This window comes from Psammomys obesus, unplaced genomic scaffold, assembly GCF_907164565.1.
Source record: "Psammomys obesus unplaced genomic scaffold, mPsaObe1.curated_primary_1811, whole genome shotgun sequence".
Taxonomy (NCBI): Eukaryota; Metazoa; Chordata; class Mammalia; order Rodentia; family Muridae; genus Psammomys; species Psammomys obesus.
In genome coordinates, this window is record NW_026591872.1 from 6,480,661 (window position 1) to 6,490,297 (window position 9,637).

Genomic DNA, 9,637 nt, shown 5'->3' on the forward strand with positions numbered 1-9,637 from the left:
AAACCAGGGAGTCCAGCTGCAGCCACAGAACTGGGACACTGTTCAAGGTGCCTGCCGGAAAGTCTTGGGGAGCCACAACTGTGGTCCTTGCACCTAGGTGGCCCTCGTGCCTGGTGTAACTGGGTGGTTTGGCTGGTCTGGTGGAGTTTGTTGGAGTTCAGTGGCTATACAGTTCATCACTGAGGGACTGGGCTGTGCTATACAGTCACTGGCTGGTTAGCCCTGTGGAGTTCATAGAGCCACTTGCAGACCCAGAACCCAGAAAGATGGTATCATGGATTTGGACCTGGAAGGCTGGTACAGCTGGCAGCTGCGTCTGAGGTGCTAAGAACCCCTCTTCTGTTGTCTTAGTCCTCAGGCAGTGAGTTCTGTGCTAAGAGTCTCTGGTGTGGAGGAGAAGGGACGCCAGAAAAGGGGGAGTCTAAGGGATTTAAATGTTTGCTACTCTCCATCCCCGGAGAAGTCCTTGGGTGACCTGAGCCTAAATGGTCTCAGCTCATGTGATGTTTCCTCTTGCTCAAGAAGCCTCAATTTCAATTTTCTTGCTTTACTGCCCCTCCACTTACTAATTTCGGAGTTTCAGATCCTCTGTCTCTCAGATATGGTGCAAGCTGGTTGCCATCATCTTGGATCTGTTTCTTGTGTTTTTTATTTGGCTCTTTTCTTAATTGTTTTGTCCTATTAAGGTTCTTTGTTAGTTTACTTTTATCTTCTGCTGTTTTTTAGATTCCTGTTTGTTTTTTTAATGAGAGGTAACAAGAAAAAAATATTGGTTTGGATTGGTTTGAAATTGGGGAGAATTTGGGAGGAGATGGGGTAGGAGAAACTGTAATCAGAATATATTGTATGAAAAAATCTACTTCCAATTTAATAAACAAATTTCTAAAAATTTTCAAAAAAAATGGAAATTACATTCAATATGTTTTGATCATATTCTTTAGCTGGACCCAACATTTTTTTTCCTCCTTTCCTCCCTACCCACACAATTTTATGTTTTTTCTCTTTCTCTCTCTCTCTCTCTCTCTCTCTCTCTCTCTCTCTCTCTCTCTGTGTTTCTCTGTCTCTCCCTGCCTCTCTTTGACTATTTTTCTGTGTCTCCATTATACCCAGAAAAATATAAAACCAAGGTCAAAATAAACAAACAACAAAAACAACCCCCTCAAAATTACCAAAACAAAACCAAAATACCACAAAGGTCATGGAACATGTTTAGTGTTGGGTAACTACCACTGGCCTCAGTCATGCACTGGAGCATGGTTGATAAACCCAGGGGTACTCCATTGGTTGGTGCTGCAACTTTGTGCCCACTTAGATTCTCTGTAAGTAATTTTGTTTGGTTAGATTTTCACAATTCTTATGCATACTGTCAAATCTATGCCAGTTCATATGTGTATCACCCCTGTTACATCTAGAAGACACTCTTTATTTGAATAATTACCTTCTGGCTCTTAAAATCTTTCTTCTTTTTATTTTTTATTTTTATTTTTTTTGCATTGATCGTTTAGCCTTATGGAGAATGATTTAACAAAGACATATAATTTGTGGTGAATGCTCCAAAGCCTTTCACTCTCAATACATTGTCCAGTTTTGGGTCTCTGGGTTAACACCCTTCTAGTGCAATGATAATATTCTTGGATGAAGAGTGAGTCTTATTGATCTATGTATATGGTGATATGATGTTAGGATTCATTTGTTATGTAACTTTAGCAGACTAATAAGCCTAGGCTTATTTCTAGAGTCCTAGGCCACTTTAAAAGTGTTAGGTATAGGTTCCATGTCATTCTTTAAAAAGTAGTTGGTTATTCTCATAAGGAATATGCCACTGTTACACCAGTATATCTTGTAGGCAGAAAGCAGCTGTAGAATGTATGACTGTGATGATATTGATAGCTGCTTTTCTAGTAGCATGTAAAGTACCCTCAGCATCATGAACACTTGTAAATAATGGTGATGTCTCTAGTTGAGCACCAGCCCAGTGTCTTCCTATGTGATGACATCAGTCAGTATCCTCTTCAGCAACAGGTCCTATTATCAGGTTATAATGAGGAACAAATAGCATTGATAATAGTCGATAATAGCCGATGATGTTTGCTTGGGGGTATAATGTGTGACCCCTCTAGCCAATGACTCAACAAGATGTAACCCGTTCATGGCACTGGAGGTTTAAGTTGGTGACAAAGATATTTAGATTGTGCATTGTCTTACCCACTACATAGCAACTTCATTTAAATTTCTTTCATATATGTACATAACTTAGGATTTTGTGTTTTTTTTTTTTTTACAAAAAAACATTTAGTGTTAGTTATTCTTCCTTACAATCCCTTCTTTAACCTGCTCTATCTCGCTTTCCACTTAATCCTCATTTTTTAGTTTTCTCTTTATCTTTTTACAATGCATTAGTCTGTTTCTCCGTTCTAGGAAGTTCCTTTTCCCATGTTCCTTTACAAGCTGCCACCCTGAAGTAAGATGTAAACTCCTTTGGGCACAATCTTTTAAAACTACAAAAATACATGTAAAGTTGGATATATTTTTAAAGTATAAGCATGATATTTGTGAAATATAATTTATGTGTATTTTGTAAAAAAAAAAGATTAAAAGTAATTGCTTATCTACTGTAGAAAAGCTAAAAGTTGAAGACAACTAAAAAATGATGAAAGTACAACCACTATAAGTCTCATTATCTATAGATGGTCATTATTATATTTGAGTATTTTCCTTCATAGAATGTTTTTCATTGATATACATGTAGCTAATATGAAACACAGTTTACAATTTGGAAGTATGCATTTCTAACAGCTTTGGGAGGAATGTTATTTCTGAGAACAATAATATAATCATTTTGTCTCATTATTCATCTTGTTATTTTTTTTTCAAGGTAACAATAGTTTATTAATTGTGGAAGGCCAAATTTTACTTTTAAAAATAACAACTGCTTGTTCAGGATGGTTTGAAGTCTTCATGATATTGAATAGCTTTCCTTGGCAACTTGATGAAGAAAAATTTGAAGTTTCTTTACAACAAAAACTGATACATTTCAAGCTACAATATTGTCTTAGGGTTTTATTGCTGTGAAAAGACATCATAACCATAACAATTCTTATAAATGATAACATTTAACTGGAACCTGGCTTACAGTTCAGAGGTTTAGTCCATTATCGTGGTGGGAAGCATGGTGGCAAACAGGCAGATGTTCTGGAGAGGTAGCTGAGAGTTCTACATCTGTATTGTCAGGCAGCAGGGAGAGATAGTGAATCACTAGGCCTGGCTTGAGCTTCTGAAACATCAAAGCCCATCCTCCCAATGACACACTTTCTCCTGTCAAGGTCACACCTACTGTACAACAAGGCTACACTTCCAAAAATGCCTTTTAGTCTAGGGAAGATTTTTTTCATTCAAACCACCCTAAATATAGATGCACTTAAATTAATCTTAAGTGATTTGAGGAAAATGTCAAAAGTAGAAATGCACACTCTAGATGGTTCTGCATTGAAATACTACATTACAAATTTTTAAAAATCTCAACTCTGATTTTAAACCTGAGAAACTTTAAGAAATAACTAAAGATATGGGTTGCAGAGCTAAAAATTTTTGTGTGCAATACATGCATGTGGACATGTGTGAAAGTGACATATGTGTATGCACATGTGTGGAATCAAGAGGTCACAGGGTACATGTATGTACATGCATGTAAAATCCAGAGGTCAGTGTCGGTACACGGAGGCAGATAAAAAGAAGGGTGAATAGATTGTGTCCCTTATAGTCTATCTCTAGTACTGACAGCCTTTTAAGGGGATCCTGAATAGTGATGGGGATAATTGGCTGGCATGTCTGGTCAATGGCAAAAGTAAGGGACAAGGCATTCTGCAGCTGTCTCCTTTTCACATCAAATTTCTCTCAACTTGTTATTTCCATTGATATGTATAAGTTATTTTTTAAATTTTGTGAGATGCCAATTATCAATTGGTAACATTATTTATTGTGTGACTCAAGTTCTGTTCAGGAATTCTTTCTTCTGCTGCTACTATGAAGTGTTTCCCCAAACTATTTCTTTAAAAATTCAATTTCATAGGTGGTTTGGTGTTCCCCTCTCTCTACCAGAGTCCTGTCTGGTTAGAGAGTGGCCGCTCTGTTTTCCATGACCCCTGCAACCAGGGGTTTCAGTTACAGTCACCCCCATATCCTCCCAGAAGCCCACCATGCTACAAGTCTCTGGCTTGTCTAAGAGATTCCCCCTTCCATGGTTGCTATTCTCTCTACAAACCTCTATCCTCTTGCCTGTGTCCACCCTGTATTTCCTCCCCACCATTTCCCTCAGTGTTTCTTCTTCTATTCTCTTCCCTCTCTTCAAACATTTCAACTGACTATTCTATTTCATTTTTTGCAAGAGATTCAAGCATTTTCATTTGGGTCCTCCTTGTTTCATAGCTTCTTTGGGCAGGTGGATTATAGTATGGTTATCTTCTACTACAGGGCTAATACCCTCTTATAAGTGAGTACATGCCCTGTGTATCTTTCTTAGTCAGAGTTACCTCTTGCAGGATGATCTTTTCTAGTGCTATCTATTTTTCTGCAAAACTCAAGATTTTCTTTTTTTTGTAATGGCTGAGTAGTAATCTATTGTGTAAATGTACCACAGTCTCTTTATCCATTCTTCAGTTGAGGGACATCTAGCTTGTTTCCAGTTTCTGACTATTATGAATAAACATGATATGAATATAGCTGAACAAATATCCTTGTGTGGTGGGTCATCTCTTGGATACATGCCCAGATGTGGTATTGGTGAGTCTTGAGGTACAGTTATACCCCATTTTCAAAGAAAGCACCAGATTGATTTCCAGAGTGATTGCACAAATTTGTGCTACCACCAGCAATGAAGAGGGGAATTCCACCTTCTCCATATTCTCATCAGAATGTGCTATTACTTGAGTTTTTGATCTTAGCCATTCTGAGGGATATAGGATGAAATCTAAGAGTCCTTTTGATTTTCAATTTCCTGATGACTATGCACTTTGAGAATTTCTTTAAATATTTCTCTTCCATTTGATATTCTTCTGTTGAGAATTCTCTGTTTAGTTCTGTACCCCATTTTCTAATTGGATTACTTGATTTGTTGCTGTTTAACTTCTTGAGTTCTTTATATATTCTGGATATTAGTCCTCTGTTAGACATAGGGTTGGTGAAGATCATTTCCCAATCTACAGGCTGCCATTTTGTTCTGATGACAGTGTCCTTTACTTTACAGAAGGTTTTCAGTTTCATGAGGTCACCTTTATTGATTTTTGATCTTCGAACCTGTCCTGTTGGTATTCTGCTCAGGAAGTTGTCTCCTGTGCCAATGAGTTCAAGGCTTTTCCCCACTTTCTCTTTTAATAGATTTAGTGTTTCTGGCTTTATGTTGAGGTCTTTGATCCATGTAGACTTTAGTTATGTGCCATAAGGATATGTAAGGAATAAGATAGAGCAGAGATCAAGGGAATGTGCAATGTTTGCCTGACCCAACCTGAGACCCACTCCGTGGGAGAAAGACAAGCCCTGACACTATAGATCACTCTACTGTATTTGAAGACTACAGCCTTGCATGGATGTCCTCTGAGAAACTTTGTCCACCAGTAAATCAAAACAGAAACCAAAACTCAGAGCTATATATTGGGCAGAAGACATAGGGAACCTTGTAAAAGAATTCAGGAGACGATAGAACAATCTGCAGAGACAGGAGTCCCACAAGAAGACCAACAGTCCCAAATAACTTGGTTCCAGAGGGGCTTGAGGAGTCTGAAGAATAACCAAGGACTAGGCATGGTGGGGGAGGGTAGGTTCTCCCCATTTCTGAGGGGCTGGGGAGGAGAGATAGGGGATGAAAGTAGGACAAAGGGAAGAGAAGGGACTGGGAGGAGAGGACGGAGGGGCTACAATTGAGATATAAAGTGAATAACAAAATTTAAAAAAAAATATCAAATATATGCCTTTCATAATTATATTTGGTCAAATTAAAGTTGATTTTGTACAGGGTAAAAAATACAGATTTTTATTGCATATTCGTTTTTCTCAATACCACTTTTTGGAGTTGCTGTGTTTTCTGGAATACAAATTTTATCATATTGGTTGAAAAATCAGGGGCCTGCACCTCTGAGAGTTTATGTCTGGCTACTCTATTTATTTCATTGATATTTTGCATGTTTTTCACCTGAAAAATAACTTTTTGAATTTCTTCTTTGGCAATTTCATAATGATATATAGTATATTCTCATTACTTCAGTCCTCCACTTACTGTTATTTCCATCTCCTAACATAGAAATATACAGATATAAACACATATACATAAATATGCATGTATATATAGTAATTCTATCAGCTGTGTTCCTTTAGAGAACCTGACTAGTATATATCTATATATTCAATTTTTATAACTATTTTTATAGCAATGGTACAAAGATTCTTATTGAAATTACATTGGATATGAAGGTTGCTTCAAGTATAATAGATATTTTCACAGTATTAATTCTTCCAATTCATGAGAATGAATGATCTTTCCATCTTCAAATTTTTCTTCAGTGTTTAAAAGCTTTATTATGAGATCTTTCATATTGTTATTTAAGTTTAATACAAGTACTTTTTCCTTTTTGAGGTAATTTTGAATTTGTTTATCTATTTTTTCTCTACATTTCCAAAAAACTGCTCAATTTGTATTAATTTTGCTGTCACCATGTTGTTCAAAGTACTTATCAAAGCCCAAGAATTTTCTGTTAGAGGCTTTAAGCCCTGTTTTGTATATAATCTTACCATCTGAAAATAAAGACAGTTTGATTTTCTCATTAAGTATTTGAATTTCTTTTATTTCCTTTTCATTTCTTATATATTCAAGTACTTTACTGAGTAAGAGTAAAGATAGTTGAAATTAATTTTCTTATTATTAATTTTAGTGAAAATATTTTGCATATTTTCCCCTTTAATATAATGGTGATGAAATGTCTGTCTTATATAACTTTTATTGTATGAATGTATATTCTTTATTACTAGTTTGTTTGGTAATTTTATCATGCATCTTGTGGAGAATTCATATCTAAAATGCATTGATAACTCAAAAACTTAAAAAAAAACAATTCAATGACTAAATGTGGTAATAACATGGATATTTTTCAAAAGATAAAACACAATGAGCTAATAAAAATGTGAAAAAACATTCAACCTCACCAGCTATCCAAGAAACACAAATTAAAAACACACTGAGATTCTATCTCATAATTTTCAGATTGACAATCATTACAAAACCAGCAACAAATACTAGGGAATACAGAGACAAAAGGCAGATTTTATAAACTAACAGTGGGGATATACATTTACCCTGCAGCTATGAAAATTAGTATATAGGTTCTTCAAAAGTTTAACAATAGACCTTGCACAAGGCTTAGACTTCTTTTGGATATTTACTCCAAAGGCTCGATGTCAAAATATGACAGAGATACTTGTACATCAAGGCTTATTACATCACAAGTCACAGTAACAGAGTCATAGAAGAAATCTAGTTATACAACAACATAATGGAGAAATTAATCAAAAATTATATATATATATATATATATATATATATATATATAAAGTTATGACATTTCAAGAAAATCAATACAACTGGAGATTATCATAGTAAATGAGTTAAAGCAATGTCAGAAAGAAAATGTAACATATTTTCTCTTCTTTGTGGTTCCTAGATTATATGTAGTAGTAGAAAATAAACAAAAACTCCACAGCTTCTATTCTGAATACTTATTTTAATTGTATAGATGTTCATTGAACTGCATAGACTTTGAATCTGATTGATTTTGGTGTGTGATGCTTATATTTACTTGTAATTTTTTTTCCTCTTTTTTTAATTTTTTATTAATTACACTTTATTCATTTTTTGTATCCCCCATAAGCCCCTCCCTCCTCCCCTCCAGATCCCACCCTCCCTCCCCTGTAATTTTTAATAATAAGGTTTAGGGAGATATAAATCACATCTGTATATATGACATGGCCGTAACAGAAAAGCTATCTAAGGCAATACCAGGACAAGAGCAGGATGAGATGGCAAAAGTATTTGGGATATATGCAAAGTACATTATATACTTGTATGCAAATACTCAAATATACCTCACTACTACATAGTAGTGTGTGTGTAGTATGTGTACATGTTTGTGATTGTCTTTGTGTGCGTATCAGTTTGGAGACTATTTATTTCAATTGCAATGTAGGCCTATCACATGAATCCAAATAAGATCACAGTGAACTGTTGAATTCTGAGTGAGCATGTCTGCATCTTTGACTACACTCAATGCCAAGGTTTTTCAGGAAAAATACTCTGCTTGATAGAGCTCTTTCTTACTGTGCTTGTATGTGAATCAAACACATTTTCATTTACTAGAATTTTATATTCTTAATATTAACTTTGATTCTTCATGCCCTTAATGTCTTTATTTCTGGAGAGTTTCTTCTTTAGGGAACATCAGCTTTCCAGTGAAAACCATTGCTATTTTGCTTAGGGTATGCTTTTTCATCATGTACAAGTGTTGCTTTTGTTCAAATAATCTTTTTGACTTGACTATTTTTTAACCAATCGTTTTCTTCATTTATTTTATCCCTTGTAGGGGTGCAGATTAATTTACTTCTTTACTGTCTCCCATGTAGTAATTATGAGTTAATCTTGGTCACACATGCTAAACTTATGTCTCAAAGATGGATTTCCAAACTCCCCTCTGATTAGTCTGTTGTATGGAGGTCTTTGATAATGAGGAGGAATATAAACATTCATATAACCTTGTATTTTTTAAGTAGTCCATGTTGTAATAGGTGATGAATTGAATACAATGGGAAACAAACTGCTTCTGTTAATGAGAATAAATATTTCATATTTTTGAGGAGAGTCAAAAATGTATTCCTGTTACTATCAGACAATGATGTTTGTGCTATTTCTCCATACAACTAGGCACCTTTCTCTCAGTAGAGAATTGTAGCCAGTGACTGTTCACATGTGTACTCCCAATAATAATTCAGATTAAATGAAAATCTGGATTCTCTGAATTCACATATACACAAAATACATCAGAGTTTTATTAGCTTTATACCCCATGCTTATGTGGTGGATAGCAACCATAAGAAGGGCAAGTGACACTAGGAAACAAAAATTAGAATGAATTTGTTTCATGAAATTAATGTCCTGAAAAAGAAGGGAGAGATAGAAAGACCTGGAGGGGACAGGAGCTCCACAAGGAGAGCAACAGAAACAAAAATTCTGGGCCCAGGGATCTTTTCTGAGACTCATACTACAACCAAAGAGCATGCATTGAGATAACTTAGAACCCCTGCACAGATGTAGCCTATGGCAGCTCAGTCTCCAAGTGGGTTTCTTATTAAGGGGATCAGGGGCTGTCTCTGACATGAATTCAGTGAATGGCTCTTTGATCACCTACCTTTGAGGGGGGTGAGCTTTACTAGGCCACAGAGGAAGACAATACAGCCAGTTCTAATGAGACCTGATAGGCTAGGGTCAGATGGAAGGGGAGGACCTCCCCTATCAGTGGACTAGGGAAGGTGCATGGGAGGAGAAGAACGAGGGGCCAAGAGAGGGAGCTACAGCTGGGATACAAAGTGATTAAATTGTAAT